We start from the raw sequence: 21,525 nt of genomic DNA, 5'->3' as shown, positions 1-21,525 counted from the left end.
AAGCGTTCATAACGTCTTGGTTCTGTGGGACGGGTGCGTCACCTAGCGGTGCTTGTAGGACATAATCTTTCTTGGCAGCTATGAGGATGATCCTCAGGTTCCGGACCCAGTCCGTGTAGTTGCTGCCATCGTCTTTCAGCTTGGTTTTCTCTAGGAACGCGTTGAAGTTGAGGACTACGTTGGCCATTTGATCTACAAGACATATTGTAAAGATTTTAGACTAAGTTCATGATAATTAAGTTCATCTAATCAAATTATTCAATGAACTCCCACTTAGATAGACATCCCTCCAGTAATCTAAGTATAACATGATCCGAGTTAACTAGGCCGTGTCCGATCATCACGTGAGACGGACTAGTCAACATCAGTGAACATCTTCATGTTGATCGTATCTTCTATACGACTCATGCTCGACCTTTCGGTCTTCTGTGTTCCGAGGCCATGTCTGTACATGCTAGGCTCGTCAAGTCAACCTAAGTGTTTGCATGTGTAATCTGTCTTACACTCGTTGTATGTGAACGTTGGAATCTAACACCCGATCATCACGTGGTGCTTCAAAACAACGAACTGTCGCAACGGTGCACAGTTAGGGGGAACACTTTCTTGAAATTATTATGAGGGATCATCTTATTTACTACCATCGTTCTAAGCAAACAAGATGCAAAAACATGATAAACATCACATGCAATCAAATAATAATAGTGACATGATATGGCCAATATCACATAGCTCCTTTGATCTCCATCTTGGGGCTCCATGATCATCTTGTCACCGGCATGACACCATGATCTCCATCATCATGATCTCCATCATCGTGTCTCCATGAAGTTGCTCGCCAACTATTACTTCTACTACTATGGCTAACAGGTTTAGCAATAAAGTAAAGTAATTTACATGGCGTTTCTCAATGACACGCGGGTCATACAAAAAATAAAGACAACTCCTATGGCTCCTGCCGGTTGTCATACTCATCGACATGCAAGTCGTGATTCCTATTACAATAGCATGAACATCTCATACATCACATATATATCATTCATCATTCATCACAACTTTGGCCATATCATATCACAAAGCACTTGCTGCAAAAACAAGTTAGACGTCCTCTAATTGTTGTTGCAAGTTTTACGTGGCTGAAATAGGGTTCTAGCAAGAACGTTTTCTTACCTACGTTAAAGCCACTACGTGATCTGTCAACTTCTATTTACCCTTCATAAGGACCCTTTTCATCGAATCCGCTCCAACTAAAGTGGGAGAGACAGACACCCGCCAGCCACCTTATGCAACTAGTGCATGTCAGTCGGTGGAACCGGTCTCACGTAAGCGTACGTGTAAGGTTGGTCCGGGCCGCTTCATCCCACAGTACCGTTGAAGCAAGATAAGACTAGTAGCGGCAAGAAAGGTGACAACATCAACGCCCACAACAAATTGTGTTCTACTCGTGCAAGAGAACTACGCATAGACCTAGCTCATGATGCCACTGTTGGGGAACGTTGCAAAAAACAAAAATTTTCCTACGGTTTCACCAAGATCCATCTAGGAGTTCATCTAGCAACGAGTGATTGGATTGCATCTACATACCTTTGTAGATCACGCGCGGAAGCGTTCAAAGAACGGGGATGAGGAAGGCGTACTCGACGTGATCCAAATCACCGGAGATCCTAGCGCCGAACGGACGGCACCTCCGCGTTTCAACACACGTACGGTCAGCGTAACGTCTCCTCCTTCTTGATCCAGCAATGGGGTGTTGGGGAACGTAGCAATAATTCAAAATTTTCCTACGTGTCACCAAGATCTATCTATGGAGTCATCTAGCAACGAGGGAGGAGTGGATCTACATACCCTTGTAGATCGCGCACGGAAGCGTTCAAGAGAACGGGGTTGATGGAGTCGTACTCGTCGTGATCCAAATCACCGATGATCCTAGCGCCGAACGGACGGCACCTCCGCGTTCAACACACGTACGGAGCAGCGACGTCTCCTCCTTCTTGATCCAGCAAGGGGGGAGGACAGGTTGAGGAAGATGGCTCCAGCAGCAGCACGACGGCGTGTTGGTGATGGAGCTGCAGTACTCCAGCAGGGCTTCGCTAAGCTCTATGGAGGAGGAGGAGGTGTTGGAGAGGGAGAGGGAGGCACCAAGGCATGGGGTGAGAGGCCCTCCTTCCCCACTATATATAGGGAGCCAAGGGAGGGGGCGCCCGGCTCTAGGAGATGCAATCTCCTAGGGGGGGCGGCGGCCAAGGGAGGAGTCCCTCCTCCCCAAGGCACCTAGGGGGTGCCTTCCCCCTTTGGGACTCTTCCCCTAGGGTTTTTTCCACCCTAGGCGCATGGGCCCTAGAGGGAAGTGGCGCCCCAGCCCACTTTGGGCTGGATCCCTTCCCACTTCAGCCCATGGGGCCCTCCGGGATAGGTGGCCCCACCCGGTGGACCCCCGGGACCCTTCCGGTGGTCCCGGTACAATACCGGTGACCCCGAAACTTGTCCCGATGGCCGAAATAGCACTTCCTATATATAATTCTTTACCTCCGGACCATTCCGGAACTCCTCATGACGTCCGGGATCTCATCCGGGACTCTGAACAACTTTCGTGTTACTGCATATACATATCCCTACAACCCTAGCGTCACCGAACCTTAAGTGTGTAGACCCTACGGGTTCGGGAGAGATGCAGACATGACCGAGATGACTCTCCGGTAAATAACCAACAGCAGGATCTGGATACCCATGTTGGCTCCCACATGTTCCACGGTGATCTCATTGGATGAACCACGATGTCAAGGACTTAATCAATCCCGTATACAATTCTCTTTGTCTAGCGGTACGATACTTGCCCGAGATTCGATCGTCGGTATCCCGATACCTTGTTCAATCTCGTTACCGGCAAGTATATTTACTCGTTCCATAACACATCATCCCGTGATCAACTCCTTGATCACATTGTGCACATGATGATGTCCTACCGAGTGGGCCCAGAGATACCTCTCTGTCACACGAAGTGACAAATCCCAGTCTCGATTCGTGCCAACCCAACAGACACTTTCGGAGATACCTGTAGTGTACCTTTATAGCCACCCAGTTACGTTGTGACGTTTGGCACACCCAAAGTATTCCTACGGTATCCGGGAGTTGCACAATCTCATGGTCTAAGGAAATGATACTTGACATTAGAAAAACTTTAGCATGCGAACTACACGATCTTGTGCTATGCTTAGGATTGGGTCTTGTCCATCACATCATTCTCCCAATGATGTGATCCCGTTATCAACGACATCCAATGTCCATGGTCAGGAAACCGTAACCATCTATTGATCAACGAGCTAGTCAACTAGAGGCTTACTAGGGACATGGTGTTGTCTATGTATCCACACATGTATCCGAGTTTCCTATCAATACAATTATAGCATGGATAATAAACGATTATCATGAACAAGGAAATATAATAATAATAACTAATTTATTATTGCCTCTAGGGCATATTTCCAACAGTCTCCCACTTGCACTAGAGTCAATAATCTAGTTCACATCGCCATGTGATTAACACTCACAGGTCACATCGCCATGTGACCAACATCCAAAGAGTTTACTAGTGTCACTAAACTAGTTCACATCATCATGTGATTAAGACTCAATGAGTTCTGGGTTTGATCATGTTTTGCTTGTGAGAGAGGTTTTAGTCAACGGGTCTGCAACATTCAGATCCGTATGTACTTCACAAATCTCTATGTCATCTTGTAGATGCAGCTACTACGCTATATTTGGAGCCATTTCAAATAACTGTTCTACTTGGAGCTATTCTAAATTGTTGCTCCATTATACGTATCTGGTATCTCTACTCAGAGCTATCCGGATAGGTGTTAAGCTTGCATCGACGTAACTCTTTACGTCGAACTCTTTATCACCTCCATAACCGAGAAACATATCCTTATTCCTCTAAGGATAATTTAGACCGCTATCTGGTGATCTACTCCTAGATTACCTTTGTACCCTCTTGCCAGATATGTGGCAAGGCACACATCAGGTGCGGTACTCAGCATGGCATACCGTATAGAGCCTATGACAAAAGCATAGGGGACGGCCTTCGTGCTTCCTCTTTCTTCTGCCGTGGTCGAGCTTTAAGTCTTAACTTCATACCTTACAACTCAGGCAAGAACTCCTTCTTTGACTGGTCCATCTTGAACACCTTCAAGATCATGTCAAGGTATGTGCTCATTTGAAAGTACTATTAAGCCTTATAGATCTTAATGCTTAATACTCAAGTAGCCTAATCCAGGTTTTCCATTGAAAAATACTTTCCAAATAACCCTATATGCTTTCCAGAAATTCTACGTCATTTCTGATCAACAATATGTCAACAACATATATTCATCAGAAATTCTATAGTGCTCCCACTCACTTCTTTGGAAATACAAGTTTCTCATAAACTTTGTATAAACCCAAAATCTTTGATCATCTCATCAAAGCGTACATTCCAACTCCAAGATGCTTACTCCAGTCCTTAGAAGGATTGCTGGAGCTTTGCATACTTATTAGCATCTTTCAGGATTGACAAAACCTTCCAGTTGTATCACATACAACCTTTCCTCAAGAAAATCGTCGAGGAAACAATGTTTTTGACATCCTATCTGCAAGATTTCATAAATAATGTAGTAATCGCTAATATAATTCCAACAGACTCTTAGCATCGCTACGAGTGAGAAAGTCTCATCGTAGTCAACTCCTTGAACTTGTCGAAAAACATCTTAACGACAAGTCGAGCTTTCTTAATGATGATACTTACCATCATTGTCCGTCTTCCTTTTAAAATCCATATGTACCTAACAGCCTTATGACCATCAAGTAGTTCTTCCAAAGTCTACACTTTGTTTTCATACATGGATCCTATCTCGGATTTTATGGCCTCGAGCCATTTATCAGAATCCGGGCCCACCATCGCTTCTCCATGGCTCGTAGGTACATTGTTGTCTAGCAACATGACTTCCAAGACAGGATCACGTACCACTCTGAAGTAGTACGCATCCTTGTCATCCCACGAGGTTTGGTAATGACTTGATCTGAAGTTTCATGATCACTATCATAAGCTTCCACTTCAATTGTTGTAGGTGCCACAGGAACAACTTCCTGTGCCCTGCCACACACTAGTTGAAGAGACGGTTCGCCATCCTCCCACTCAATTCTTTTGAGAGAAACTTTTCCTCGAGAAAGGACCCGATTCTAGAAACAATCCCTTATTGCTTTCGGATCTGAGACAGGAGGTATACCCAACTATTTTGGGTGTCCTATGAAGATGCATTTATCCGCTTTGGGTTCGAGCTTATCAGCCTGAAATTTTTTCGCATAAGCGTCGCAGCCCCAAACTTTTAAGAAATGACAGCTTAGGTTTCTCTAAACCATAGTTCATATAGTGTCATCTCATCGGAATTACGTGGTGCCCTATTTAAAGTGAATGTGGTTGTCTCTAATGCCTAACCCATAAACTATCGTGGTAATTCGATAAGAGACATCATGGTATGCATCATATCCAATAGGGTGCAGTTATGATGTTCGGACACACCATCACACTATGGTGTTCCAGGCTGTATTAGTTGTGAAACAATTTCCACAATGTCTTAATTCTATGCCAAACTCGTAATTCAGATATTCATCTCTATGATCATATCATAGATATTTTATCCTCTTGTCACGACGATCTTTCAACTTTACCCTGAAATTACTTGAACCTTTCAATAATTCAGACTCGTGATTCATCAAGTAAATCTACTAAAATCATCTGTGAAGTAAGAACATAACGATATCCACTACATGCCTCAGCACTCATTGGATTGCACACATCAAAATGTATTACTTCCAACAAGTTGCTTTCTAGTTCCATTTTACTGAAAACGAGGCTTTGAGTCATCTTGCCCATGTGGTATGATTTGCATGTCTCAAGTGATTCAAAATCAAGTGAGTCCAAACGATCCATCTGTATAGAGTTTCTTCATGCATATATACCAACAAACATGGTTCGCATGTCTCAATCCTTTCAAAAACGAGTGAGCCCAAAGATCCATCAATCATGGAGCTTCTTCATGCGTTTTATACCGATATGACTTACGTGGCAGTGCCACAAGTAGGTGGTACTATCATTACTATCTTATATCTTTTGGCATGAACATGTGTATCACTACGATCGAGATTCAACAAACCATTCATTTTAGGTGTAAGACCATTGAAGGTATTATTCAAATAAACAGAGTAACCATTATTCTCCTTAAATGAATAATCGTATTGCGATAGACATAATCCAATCATGTCTATGCTCAACGCAAACACCAATCTCGATGGTAGAGGGAGCGTGCGATGTTTGATCACATCAAGCTTGGAAAAACTTCCAACACATATTGCCATCTCACCTTTAGCTAGTCTCCGTTTATTACATAGCTTTTATTTCGAGTTACTAACACTTAGCAACCGAACCGGTATCTAATACCCTGGTGCTACTAGGAGTACTAGTAAAGTACACATTAACATAATACATCCAATATACTTCTATCGACCTTGCCAGCCTTCTTATCTACCAAGTATCTAGGGTAATTCTGCTCCAGTGGCTGTTCCCTTTATTACAGAAGCACTTAGTCTCGGGTTTGGGTTCAACCTTGGGTTTCTTCACTAGAGCAGCAGCTGATTTGCCGTTTCATGAAGCATCCCTTTTTGCCCTTGCCCTTCTTGAAACTAGTGGTTTCACCAACCATCAACAATTGATGCTCCTTCTTGATCTCTACTTTTGTGGTGTCAAACATCGCGAATATCTCAAGGATCATCATATATGTCCCTGATATATTATAGTTCATCACGAAGCTCTAGCAGCTTGGTGGTAATGACTTCGGAGAAACATCACTTTCTCATCTGGAAGATCAACTCCCACTCGATTCAAATGATTGTTGTACTCAGACAATCTGAGCACAAGCTCAACAATTGAGCTTTTCTCCCTTAGTTTGCAGGCTAAGAAAATCGTCGGAGGTCTTATACCTCTTGACGTGGGCACGAGCCTGAAATCCCAATTTCATCCCTCGAAACATCTCATATGTTTCGGCATGTTTCAAAACGTCTTCGATGCCTCAACTCTAAACCGTTTAACTGAACTATCACGTAGTTATCAAAATGTGTATGTCAGATGTTCGCAACATCCATAGACACCGTTCGAGGTTCAGCACACTGAGCGGTGCATTAAGGACATAAGCCTTCTATGAAGCAATGAGGACAATCCTCAGTTTACGGACCTAGTCCGCATAATTGCTACTATCAACTTTCAACTAAATTTTCTCTAGGAACATAACTAAACAGTAGAACTGAAGCGCGAGCTACGACATAATTTGCGAAGACTTTTGACTATGTTCAGGATAATTAAGTTCATCTTATGAACTCCCACTCAGATAGACATCCCTCTAGTCATCTAAGTGATTACATGATCCGAGTAAACTAGGCCGTGTCCGATCATCACGTGAGACGGACTAGTCATCATCGGTGAACATCTTCATGTTGATCGTATCTACCATACGACTCATGCTCGACCTTTCGGTCTCTTGTGTTCCGAGGCCATGTCTGTACATGCTAGGCTCGTCAAGTCAACCTAAGTGTTTTGCATGTGTTCCGAGGCCATGTCTGTACATGCTAGGCTCGTCAACACTCGTTGTATTCGAACGCAAGAATCTATCACACCCGATCATCACGTGGTGCTTCGAAACGATGAACTTTCGCAACGGTGCACAGTTAGGGGGAACACTTTCTTGAAATTTTAATGAGGGATCATCTTATTTACTACCGTCGTTCTAAGCATATAAGATGTATAAACATGATAAACATCACATGCAATCAAATAGTGACATGATATGGCCATCATCACTTTGCTCCTTTTGATCTCCATCTTCGGGGCTCCATGATCATCATCATCACCGGCATGACACCATGATCTCCATCATCATGATCTCCATCATCGTGTCTTCATGAAGTTGTCTCGCCAACTATTACTTCTACTACTACAGCTAACGGTTAGCAATAAAGTAAAGTAATTACATGGCGTTGTTCAATGATACGCAGGTCATATAATAAATAAAGACAACTCCTATGGCTCCTGCCGGTTGTCATACTCATCGACATGCAAGTCGTGATTCCTATTACAAGAACATGATCAATCTCATACATCACATATCATTCATCACATTCTTCTTGGCCATATCACATCACATAGCATACCCTGCAAAAACAAGTTAGACATCCTCTAATTGTTGTTTGCATGTTTTACGTGGCTGCTATGGGTTTCTAGCAAGAACGTTTCTTACCTACGCAAAAACCACAACGTGATATGCCAATTGCTATTTACCCTTCATAAGGACCCTTTTCATCGAATCCGATCCGACTAAAGTGGGAGAGACAGACACCCGCTAGCCACCTTATGCAACTAGTGCATGTCAGTCGATGGAACCAGTCTCACGTAAGAGTACGTGTAAGGTCGGTCCGGGCCGCTTCATCCCACAGTGCCGCCGAATCAAGATTGGACTAGTAACGGTAAGCATATTGAACAAAATCAACGCCCACAACCACTTTGTGTTCTACTCGTGCATAGTAACTACGCATAGACCTAGCTCATGATGCCACTGTTGGGGAACGTAGCAATAATTCAAAATTTTCCTACGTGTCACCAAGATCTATCTATGGAGTCATCTAGCAACGAGGGAGGAGTGGATCTACATACCCTTGTAGATCGCGCGCGGAAGCGTTCAAGAGAACGGGGTTGATGGAGTCGTACTCGTCGTGATCCAAATCGCCGATGATCCTAGCGCCGAACGGACGGCACCTCCGCGTTCAACACACGTACGGAGCAGCGATGTCTCCTCCTTCTTGATCCAGCAAGGGGGGAGGACAGGTTGAGGAAGATGGCTCCAGCAGCAGCACGACGGCGTGTTGGTGATGGAGCTGCAGTACTCCGGCAGGGCTTCGCTAAGCTCTATGGAGGAGGAGGAGGTGTTGGAGAGGGAGAGGGAGGCACCAAGGCATGAGGTGAGAGGCCCTCCTTCCCCACTATATATAGGGAGCCAAGGGAGGGGGCGCCGGCCCTAGGAGATGCAATCTCCTAGGGGGGCGGCGGCCAAGGGAGGAGTCCCTCCTCCCCAAGGCACCTAGGGGGTGCCTTCCCCCTTTGGGACTCTTCCCCTAGGGTTTTTTCCACCCTAGGCGCATGGGCCCTAGAGGGAAGTGGCGCCCTAGCCCACTTTGGGCTGGATCCCTTCCCACTTCAGCCCATGGGGCCCTCCGGGATAGGTGCCCCACCCGGTGGACCCCCGGGACCCTTCCGGTGGTCCCGGTACAATATCGGTGACCCCGAAACTTGTCCCGATGGCCGAAATAGCACTTCCTATATATAATTCTTTACCTCCGGACCATTCTGGAAGTCCTCGTGACGTCCAGGATCTCATCCGGGACTCCGAACAACTTTCAGGTTACTGCATATACATATCCCTACAACCCTAGCGTCACCGAACCTTAAGTGTGTAGACCCTACGGGTTTGGGAGACATGCAGACATGACCGAGATGACTCTCCGGTTAATAACCAACAGCGGGATCTGGATACCCATGTTGGCTCCCACATGTTCCACGATGATCTCATCGGATGAACCACGATGTCAAGGACTTAATCAATCCCGTATACAATTCTCTTTGTCTAGCGGTACGATACTTGCCCGAGATTCGATCGTCGGTATCCCGATACCTTGTTCAATCTCGTTACCGACAAGTCTCTTTACTCGTTCCGTAACACATCATCCCATGATCAACTCCTTGATCACATTGTGCACATGATGATGTCCTACCGAGTGGGCCCAGAGATACCTCTCCGTCACACGAAGTGACAAATCCCAGTCTTGATTCGTGCCAACCCAACAGACACTTTCGGAAATACCTGTAGTGTACCTTTATAGCCACCCAGTTACGTTGTGATGTTTGGCACACCCAAAGTATTCCTACGGTATCCGGGAGTTGCACAATCTCATGGTCTAAGGAAATGATACTTGACATTAGAAAAACTTTAGCATGCGAACTACACGATCTTGTGCTATGCTTAGGATTGGGTCTTGTCCATCACATCATTCTCCCAATGATGTGATCCCATTATCAACGACATCCAATGTCCATGGTCAGGAAACCGTAACCATCTATTGATCAACGAGCTAGTCAACTAGAGGCTTACTAGGGACATGGTGTTGTCTATGTATCCACACATGTATCTGAGTTTCCTATCAATACAATTATAGCATGGATAATAAACGATTATCATGAACAAGGAAATATAATAATAATAACTAATTTAATATTGCCTCTAGGGCATATTTCCAACATGGGGAAGGAGAGGTTGAGGAAGATGGCTCCAGCAGCAGCACGACGGCGTGGTGGTGGTGGAGCTGCAGTACTCCGGCAGGGCTTCGCCAAGCTCTATGGAGGAGGAGGAGGTGTTGGAGAGGGAGAGGGAGGCACCAAAGGCGTGGTCTGAGAGGCCCTCCTTCCCCCACTATATATAGGGAGCCTAGGGGGGGCGCCGACCCTAGGAGATGCAATCTCCTAGGGGGGCGGCGGCCAAGGGAGGAATCCCTCCTCCCCAAGGCACCTAGGAGGTGCCTTCCCCCTTTAGGACTCTTCCTTTCTTGATCTCCTGGCACATGGGCCTCTTGGGGCTGGTGCCCTTGGCCCATATAGGCCAAGGCGCACACCCCTACAGCCCATGTGGCCCCCTGGGGCAGGTGGCCCCACCCGGTGGACCCCTGGGACCCTTCCGGTGGTCCTGGTACAATACCGGTGACCCCGAAACTTGTCCCGACGGCCGAAATAGCACTTCCTATATATAATTATTTACCTCCGGACCATTCCGGAACACCTCGTGACGTCCGGGATCTCATCCGGGACTCCGAACAACATTCGGGTTACTGCATATACATATCCCTACAACCCTAGCGTCACCGAACCTTAAGTGTGTAGACCCTACGGGTTCGGGAGACATGTAGACATGACCGAGATCGCTCTCCGGTCAATAACCAACAGCGGGATCTGGATACCCATGTTGGTTCCCACATGCTCCTCGATGATCTCATCGGATGAACCATGATGTCGAGGATTCAAGCAACCCCGTATACAATTCCCTTTGTCAATCGGTATGTTACTTGCCCGAGATTCGATCGTCGGTATCCCAATACCTCGTTCAATCTCGTTACCAGCAAGTCACTTTACTCGTACCGTAATTCATGATCCCGTGACCAGACAATTGGTCACTTTGAGCTCATATTGATGATGCATTACCGAGTGGGCCCAGTGACACCTCTCCGTCATACGGAGTGACAAATCCCAGTCTTGATCTGTGTCAACCCAACAGACACTTTCGGAGATACCCGTAGTATACCTTTATAGTCACCCAGTTACGTTGTGACGTTTGGTACACCCAAAGCACTCCTACGGTATCCGGGAGTTACACGATCTCATGGTCTAAGGAAAAGATACTTGACATTGGAAAACTCTAGCAAACGAACTATACGATCTTATGCTATGTTTAGGATTGGGTCTTGTCCATCACATCATTCTCCTAATGATGTGATCTCGTTGTCAATGACATCCAATGTCCATAGTCAGGAAACCATGACTATCTATTGATCAACGAGCTAGTCAACTAGAGGCTTACTAGGGACATGTTGGTGTCTATTATTCACACATGTATTACGATTTCCGGATAACACAATTATAGCATTAATAAAGACAATTATCATGAACAAGGAAATATAATAATAATCCTTTTATTATTGCCTCTAGGGCATATTTCCAACAGTTTGGTAGCACACAAAGTGTTCCTCCGGTAAATGAGAGTTGCATAATCTCATAGTCATAGGAACATGTATAAGTCATGAAGAAAGCAATATCAACATACTAAACGATCAAGTGCTAAGCTAACGAAATGGGTCAAGTCAATCACATCATTCTCCTAATGATGTGATCCCATTAATCAAATGACAACTCATGTCTATGGTTAGGAAACTTAACCATCTTTGATTAACGAGCTAGTCAAGTAGAGGCATACTAGTGACACTATGTTTGTCTATGTATTCACACATGTATTATGTTTCTGGAAAATACAATTCTAGCATGAATAATAAACATTTATCATGAAATAAGGAAATAAATAATAACTTTATTATTGCCTCTAGGGCATATTTTCTTCAGTCTCCCACTTGCGCTAGAGTCAATAATCTAGATTACATCACCATGTGATTAACATCGATAGTTCACATCATCATGTGATTAACACCCATAGTTCACATCGCCATGTGACCAACACCCAAAGGGTTTACTAGAGTCAATAATATAGTTCACATCGCTATGTGATTAACACCCAAAGATTACTAAGGTGTGATCATGTTTTGCTTGTGAGAGAAGTTTAGTCTACGGGTCTACCACATTCAGATCCATATGTATTTTGCAAATTTCTATGTCAACAATGCTTTGCATGGAGCTACTCTAACTAATTGCTCCCACTTTCAAAATGTATCCAGATTGAGACTTAGAGTCATCTGGATCAGTGTCAAAATTTGCATCGATGTAACCCTTTACGATGAACCTTTTGTCACCTCCATAATCGGGAAACATATCCTTATTCCACTAAGGATAATTTTGACCGCTGTCTAGTGATCTACTCCTAGATCACTATTGTACTCCCTTGCTAAACACAACATAGGGTATACAATAGATCTAGTACACAGCATGACATACTTTTATAGAAACTATGGCTTAGGCATAGGGAATGACTTTCATTCTCTTTCTATCTTCTGCCGTGGTCGGGCTTTGAGTCTTACTCAATTTCACACCTTGTAACACAGGTAAGAACTCTTTATTTGACTATTCCATTTTGAACTACTTCAAAATCTTGTCAAGGTATGTACTCATTGAAAAAACTTATCAAGCGTCTTGATCTATCTCTATAGATCTTGATGCTCCATATGTAAGTAGCTTCACCGAGGTCTTTATTTGAAAAACTCCTTTATGCTTTCCAGAAAATTCTACATTATTTCCGATCAACAATATGCCATTCACATATATTTATCAGAAATGCTGTAGTGCTCCCACTCACTTTCTTGTAAATACAGGCTTCACCACAAGTCTGTATAAAACTATATGATTTGATCAACTCATCAAAGCGTATATTCCAACTCTGAGATGCTTGCACCAGTCCATAGATGGATAGCTGGAGCTTGCACATTTTTTATAGTGCTTGCCTCCTTATTGGTAAAGGATGCAGCGGTACGAGCCTATAGAACAGATCCTGTTCAAGTAAGGTCGTGAGCTTGCACATTTTGTTAGCACCTTTAGGATTGACAAAACCTTCTGGTTGCATCATATACAACTCTTCTTTAAGAAATCCATTAAGGGATGTAGTTTTGACATCCATTTGCCAGATTTCATAAAATGTGGCAATTTGCTAACATGATTCGGATAGACTTAAGCATCGTTACGAGTGAGAAAATATCATTATAGTCAACACCTTGAACTTTGTCAAAACCTTTTTTTCGACAAGTCTAGCTTTGTAGATAGTAACACTACTATCAGCGTCCGTCTTCCTCTTGAAGATCCATTTATTCTTAATGACTCACTGATACGTCTCCGTCGTATCTACTTTTCCAAACACTTTTGCCCTTGTTTTGGACTCTAACTTGCATGATTTGAATGGAACTAATCCGGACTAACGCTGTTTTCAGCAGAATTGCCATGGTGTTATTTATGTGCAGAAACAAAAGTTCTCGGAATGACCTGAAACTCCACGGAGATTATTTTTGGAAATAATAAAAAATACTGGCAAAGAATCAAGGCTAGGGGGCCCACACCGCCCCCTACCTCGTGGGCCCCCTGGAGCTCCTCCGACCTCAATTCCAACTCTATATATTCGTGTTCGGGGAGAAAAAAATAAAAAAGAAGGATTCATCGCGTTCTACGATACGGAGCCGCCGCCAAGCCCTAAACTCTCTCGGGGGGGCTAATCTGGAGTCCGTTCGGGTCTCTGGAGAGGGGAATCCGTCGCCATCGTCATCATCAACCATCCTCCATCACCAATTTCATGATGCTCACCGCCGTGCATGAGTAATTCCATCGTAGGCTTGCTGGACGGTGATGGGTTGGATGGGATTTATCATGTAATCGAGTTAGTTTTGTTAGGGTTTGATCCCTAGTATCCACCATGTTCTGAGATTGATATTGCTATGACTTTGCCATGCTTAATGCTTGTCACTAGGACCCGAGTGCCATGATTTCAGATCTGAACCTATTATGTTTTCATGAATATATGAGAGTTCTTGATCCTATCTTGCAAGTCTATAGTCACCTACTATGTGTAATGATCCGGCAACCCCGAAGTGACAATAATCGGGACCACTCCCGGTGATGACCGTAGTTTGAGGAGTTCATGTATTCACTATGTGTTAATGCTTTGGTCCGGTACTCTATTAAAAGGAGGCCTTAATATCCCTTAGTTTCCACTAGGACCCCGCTGCCACGGGAGGGTAGGACAAAATATGTCATGCAAGTTCTTTTCCATAAGCACGTATGACTATATTCGGAATACATGCCTACATTACATTGATGAATTGGAGCTAGTTCTGTGTCACCTAGGTTATGACTGTTACATGATGAACCGCATCCGGCATAATTCTCCATCACCGATCCATTGCCTACGAGCTTTCCATATATTGTTCTTCGCTTATTTACTTTTCCGTTGCTATTGTTATCATCACTACAAAACACCAAAAATATTACTTTTGCTATCATTACCTTTTGCTACCATTGTTGGAAATATGCCCTAGAGGCAATAATAAAAGGATTATTATTATATTTCCTTGTTCATGATAATTGTCTTTATTCATGCTCTAATTGTGTTATCCGGAAATCGTAATACATGTGTGAATAATAGACACCAACATGTCCCTAGTAAGCCTCTAGTTGACTAGCTCGTTGATCAATAGATAGTCATGGTTTCCTGATTATGGACATTGGATGTCATTGACAACGAGATCACATCATTAGGAGAATGATCTGATGGACAAGACCCAATCCTAAACATAGCATAAGATCGTATAGTTCGTTTGCTAGAGTTTTCCAATGTCAAGTATCTTTTCCTTAGACCATGAGATCGTGTAACTCCCAGATACCGTAGGAGTGCTTTGGGTGTACCAAACGTCACAACATAACTGGGTGACTATAAAGGTATACTACGGGTATCTACGAAAGTGTCTGTTGGGTTGACACGGATCAAGACTCGAATTTGTCACTCCGTATGACGGAGAGGTATCATTGGGCCCACTCGGTAATGCATCATCAATATGAGCTCAAAGTGACCAAGTGTCTGGTCACGGGATCATGAATTACGGTACGAGTAAAGTGACTTGCCGGTAACGAGATTGAACGAGGTATTGGGATACCGACGATCGAATCTCGGGCAAGTAACATACCGATTAACAAAGGGAATTGTATACGGGGTTGCTTGAATCCTCGACATCGTGGTTCATCTGATGAGATCATCGAGGAGCATGTGGGAACCAACATGGGTATCCAGATCTCGCTGTTGGTTATTGACCAGAGAGCGATCTCGGTCATGTCTACATGTCTCCTGAACCCGTAGGGTCTACACACTTAAGGTTCGATGACGCTAGGGTTGTAGGGATATGTATATGCAGTAACCCAAATGTTGTTCGGAGTCCCGGATGAGATCCCGTACGTCACGAGGAGTTCCGGAATGGTCCGGAGGTAAAGAATTATATATAGGAAGTGCTATTTCGGCCGTCGGGACAAGTTTTGGGGTCACCGGTATTGTACCGGGACCACCGGAAGGGTCCCGGGGGTCCACCGGGTGGGGCCACCAGCCCCGGGGGGCCACATGGGCTGTAGGGGTGTGTGCCTTGGCCTATATGGGCCAAGGGAACCAGCCCCAAGAGGCCCATGCGCCAGGAGATCAAGAAAGGAAGAGTCCTAAAGGGGGAAGGCACCTCTTAGGTGCCTTGGGGAGGAGGGATTCCTCCCTTGGCCGCCGCCCCCTAGGAGATTGCATCTCCTAGGGCCGGCGCCCCCCCTAGGCTCCCTATATATAGTGGGGGAAGGAGGGCCTCTCAGACCACGCCTTTGGTGCCTCCCTCTCCCTCTCCAACACCTCCTCCTCCTCCATAGAGCTTGGCGAAGCCCTGCCGGAGTACTGCAGCTCCACCACCACCACGCCATCGTGCTGCTGCTGGAGCCATCTTCCTCAACCTCTCCTTCCCCATTGCTGGATCAAGAAGGAGGAGACGTTACGCTGACCGTACGTGTGTTGAAACGCGGAGGTGCCATCCGTTCGGCGCTAGGATCTCCGGTGATTTGGATCACGTCGAGTACGCCTTCCTCATCCCCGTTCTTTGAACACTTCCGCGCGTGATCTACAAAGGTATGTAGATGCAATCCAATCACTCATTGCTAGATGAACTCCTAGATGGATCTTGGTGAAACCGTAGGAATTTTTTTGTTTTCTGCAACGTTCCCCAACAGTGGCATCATGAGCTAGGTCTATGCGTAGTTCTCTTGCACGAGTAGAACACAATTTGTTGTGGGCGTTGATGTTGTCAACTTTCTTGCCGCTACTAGTCTTATCTTGCTTCAACGGTACTGTGGGATGAAGCGGCCCGGACCAACCTTACACGTACGCTTACGTGAGACCGGTTCCACCGACTGACATGCACTAGTTGCATAAGGTGGCTGGCGGGTGTTTGTCTCTCCCACTTTAGTTGGAGCGGATTCGATGAAAAGGATCCTTATGAAGGGTAAATAGAAGTTGACAGATCATGTTGTGGCTTTAACGTAGGTAAGAAAACGTTCTTGCTAGAACCCTATTTCAGCCACGTAAAACTTGCAACAACAATTAGAGGACGTCTAACTTGTTTTTGCAGCAAGTGCTTTGTGATATGATATGGCCAAAGTTGTGATGAATGATGAATGATATATATGTGATGTATGAGATGTTCATGCTATTGTAATAGGAATCACGACTTGCATGTCGATGAGTATGACAACCGGCAGGAGCCATAGGAGTTGTCTTTATTTTTTGTATGACCCGCGTGTCATTGAGAAACGCCATGTAAATTACTTTACTTTATTGCTAAACCTGTTAGCCATAGTAGTTGAAGTAATAGTTGGCGAGCAACTTCATGGAGACACGATGATGGAGATCATGATGATGGAGATCATGGTGTCATGCCGGTGACAAGATGATCATGGAGCCCCAAGATGGAGATCAAAGGAGCTATGTGATATTGGCCATATCATGTCACTATTATTATTTGATTGCATGTGATGTTTATCATGTTTTTGCATCTTGTTTGCTTAGAACGATGGTAGTAAATAAGATGATCCCTAATAATAATTTCAAGAAAGTGTTCCCCCTAACTGTGCACCGTTGTGACAGTTCGTTGTTTCGAAGCACCACATGATGATCGGGTGTTAGATTCCAACGTTCACATACAACGGGTGTAAGACAGATTTACACATGCAAACACTTAGGTTGACTTGACGAGCCTAGCATGTACAGACATGGCCTTGGAACACAGAAGACCGAAAGGTCGAGCATGAGTCGTATAGAAGATACGATCAACATGAAGATGTTCACCGATGTTGACTAGTCCGTCTCACGTGATGATCGGACACGGCCTAGTTAACTCGGATCATGTTATACTTAGATTACTGGAGGGATGTCTATCTAAGTGGGAGTTCATTGAATAATTTGATTAGATGAACTTAATTATCATGAACTTAGTCTAAAATCTTTACAATATGTCTTGTAGATCAAATGGCCAACGTAGTCCTCAACTTCAACGCGTTCCTAGAGAAAACCTAGCTGAAAGACGATGGCAGCAACTACACGGACTGGGTCCGGAACCTGAGGATCATCCTCATAGCTGCTAAGAAAGATTATGTCCTACAAGCACCGCTAGGTGACGCACCCATCCCACAGAACCAAGACGTTATGAACGCTTGGCAGACATGTGCTGATGATTACTCCCTCGTTCAGTGCGGCAGGCTTTACAGCTTAGAACCGGGGCTCCAAAAACGTTTTGAGAGACATGGAGCATATGAGATGTTCGAAGAGCTGAAAATGGTTTTCCAAGCTCATGCCCGGGTCGAGAGATATGAAGTCTCCGACAAGTTCTTCAGCTGTAAGATGGAGGAAAATAGTTCTGTCAGTGTGTCCGAACATCATAACTGCACCCTATTGTATATGATGCATACCATGATGTCTGTTATCGAATTACCACGATAGTTTATGGGTTAGGCATTAGAGACAACCACATTCACTTTAAATAGGGCACCACGTAATTCCGATGAGATGACACCGTATGAACTATGGTTTAGAGAAACCTAAGCTGTCATTTCTTAAAAGTTTGGGGCTGCGACGCTTATGCGAAAAAGTTTTAGGCTGATAAGCTCGAACCTAAAGCGGATAAATGCATCTTCATAGGACACCCAAAATAGTTGGGTATACCTCCTGTCTCAGATCCGAAAGCAATAAGGGATTGTTTCTAGAATCGGGTCCTTTTGTCGAGGAAAAGTTTCTCTCGAAAGAATTGAGTGGGAGGATGGTGGAGACTTGATGAGGTTATTGAACCGTCTCTTCAACTAGTGTGTGGTAGGGCACAGGAAGTTGTTCCTGTGGCACCTACAACAATTGAAGTGGAAGCTTATGATAGTGATCATGAAACTTTAGATCAAGTCATTACCAAACCTCGTGGGATGACAAGGATGCGTACTACTTCAGAGTGGTACGTGATCCTGTCTTGGAAGTCATGTTGCTAGACAACAATGTACCTACGAGCCATGGAGAAGCGATGGTGGGCCCGGATTCCGATAAATGGCTCGAGGCCATAAAATCCGAGATAGGATCCATGTATGAAAACAAAGTGTATACTTTGGAAGAACTACTTGATGGTCGTAAGGCTGTTAGGTACATATGGATTTTAAAAGGAAGACGGACAATGATGGTAAGTATCACCATTAAGAAAGCTCGACTTGTCGTTAAGATGTTTTCCGACAAGTTCAAGGAGTTGACTACGATGAGACTTTCTCACTCATAGCGATGCTAAGAGTCTGTTGGAATTATATTAGCGATTACTGCATTATTTATGAAATCTTGCAGATAGGATGTCAAAAACATTGTTTCCTCAACGATTTTCTTGAGGAAAGGTTGTATGTGATACAACCGGAAGGTTTTGTCAATCCTGAAAGATGCTAATAAGTATGCAAAGCTCCAGCAATCCTTCTAAGGACTGGAGTAAGCATCTCGGAGTTGGAATGTACGCTTTGATGAGATGATCAAAGATTTTGGGTTTATACAAAGTTTATGAGAAACTTGTATTTCCAAAGAAGTGAGTGGGAGCACTATAGAATTTCTGATGAATATATGTTGTTGACATATTGTTGATCAGAAATGATGTAGAATTTCTGGAAAGCATATAGGGTTATTTGGAAAGTATTTTTCAATGGAAAACCTGGATTAGGCTACTTGAGTATTAAGCATTAAGATCTATAAGGCTTAATAGTACTTTCAAATGAGCACATACCTTGACATGATCTTGAAGGTGTTCAAGATGGACCAGTCAAAGAAGGAGTTCTGCCTGAGTTGTAAGGTATGAAGTTAAGACTTAAAGCTCGACCACGGCAGAAGAAAGAGGAAGCACAAAGGTCGTCCCCTATGCTTTTGTCATAGGCTCTATACGGTATGCCATGCTGAGTACCGCACCTGATGTGTGCCTTGCCACATATCTGGCAAGAGGGTACAAAGGTAATCTAGGAGTAGATCACCAGATAGCGGTCTAAATTATCCTTAGAGGAATAAGGATATGTTTCTCGGTTATGAAGGTGATAAAGAGTTCGACGTAAAGAGTTACGTCGATGCAAGCTTAACACCTATCCGGATAGCTCTGAGTAGAGATACCAGATACGTATAATGGAGCAACAATTTAGAATAGCTCCAAGTAGAACAGTTATTTGAAATGGCTCCAAATATAGCGTAGTAGCTGCATCTACAAGATGACATAGAGATTTGCGAAGTACATACGGATCTGAATGTTGCAGACCCGTTGACTAAAACCTCTCTCACAAGCAAAACATGATCAAACCCAGAACTCATTGAGTCTTAATCACATGATGATGTGAACTAGTTTAGTGACACTAGTAAACTCTTTGGATGTTGGTCACATGGCGATGTGACCTGTGAGTGTTAATCACATGGCGATGTGAACTAGATTATTGACTCTAGTGCAAGTGGGAGACTGTTGGAAATATGCCCTAGAGGCAATAATAAATTAGTTATTATTATTATATTTCCTTGTTCATGATAACCGTTTATTATCCATGCTATAATTGTATTGATAGGAAACTCAGATACATGTGTGGATACATAGACAACACCATGTCCCTAGTAAGCCTCTAGTTGACTAGCTCGTTGATCAATAGATGGTTACGGTTTCCTGACCATGGACATTGGATGTCGTTGATAACGGGATCACATCATTGGGAGAATGATGTGATGGACAAGACCCAATCCTAAGCATAGCACAAGATCGTGTAGTTCGCATGCTAAAGTTTTTCTAATGTCAAGTATCATTTCCTTAGACCATGAGATTGTGCAACTCCCGGATACCGTAGGAATACTTTGGGTGTGCCAAACTTCACAATGTAACTGGGTGGCTATAAAGGTACACTACAGGTATCTCTGAAAGTGTCTGTTGGGTTGGCACGACTCGAGACTGGGATTTGTCACTTCATGTGACCGAGAGGTATCTCTGGGCCCACTTGGTAGGACATCATCATGTGCACAATGTGATCAAGGAGTTGGTCACGGGATGATGTGTTACGGAACGAGTAAAGAGACTTGCCGGTAACGAGATTGAACAAGGTATCGGGATACCGACGATCGAATCTCGGGCAAGTATCGCACCGCTAGACAAAGAGAATTGTATACGGGATTGATTAAGTCCTTGACATCGTGGTTCATCCAATGAGATCATCGTGGAACATGTGGGAGCCAACATGGGTATCCAGATCCCGCTGTTGGTTATTGACCGGAGAGTTATCTCGGTCATGTCTGCATGTCTCCCGAACCCGTAGGGTCTACACACTTATGGTTCGGTGACGCTAGGGTTGTAGGGATATGTATATGCAGTAACCCGAAAGTTGTTCGGAGTCCCGGATGAGATCCCGGACGTCACGAGGAGTTCCGGAATGGTCCGGAGGTAAAGAATTATATATAGGAAGTGATATTTCGGCCATCGGGACAAGTTTCGGGGTCACCGGTATTGTACCGGGACCACCGGAAGGGTCCCGGGGGTCCACCGGGTGGAGCCACCTATCCCGGAGGGCCCCATGGGCTGAAGTGGGAAGGGATCCAGACCAAAGTGGGCTGGGGTGCCACTTCCCTCTAGGGCCCATGCGCCTAGGGCGGAAAAAAC

The 21,525-nt window shown here is 44.4% G+C and overlaps 1 pseudogene; it reads right to left on the bottom strand.

The window, feature by feature from the left end:
* Positions 1–13,218: 13,218 nt before the first annotated feature.
* On the bottom strand, positions 13,219–13,349 carry LOC119360010 (annotated as a pseudogene).
* Between the last annotated feature and the right edge of the window lie 8,176 nt (positions 13,350–21,525).

The sequence above is a fragment of the Triticum dicoccoides genome, chromosome 2A (assembly GCF_002162155.2).
Source record: "Triticum dicoccoides isolate Atlit2015 ecotype Zavitan chromosome 2A, WEW_v2.0, whole genome shotgun sequence".
NCBI lineage: Eukaryota > Viridiplantae > Streptophyta > Magnoliopsida > Poales > Poaceae > Triticum > Triticum dicoccoides.
This window is presented reverse-complemented; position numbering and strand designations above follow the sequence as displayed.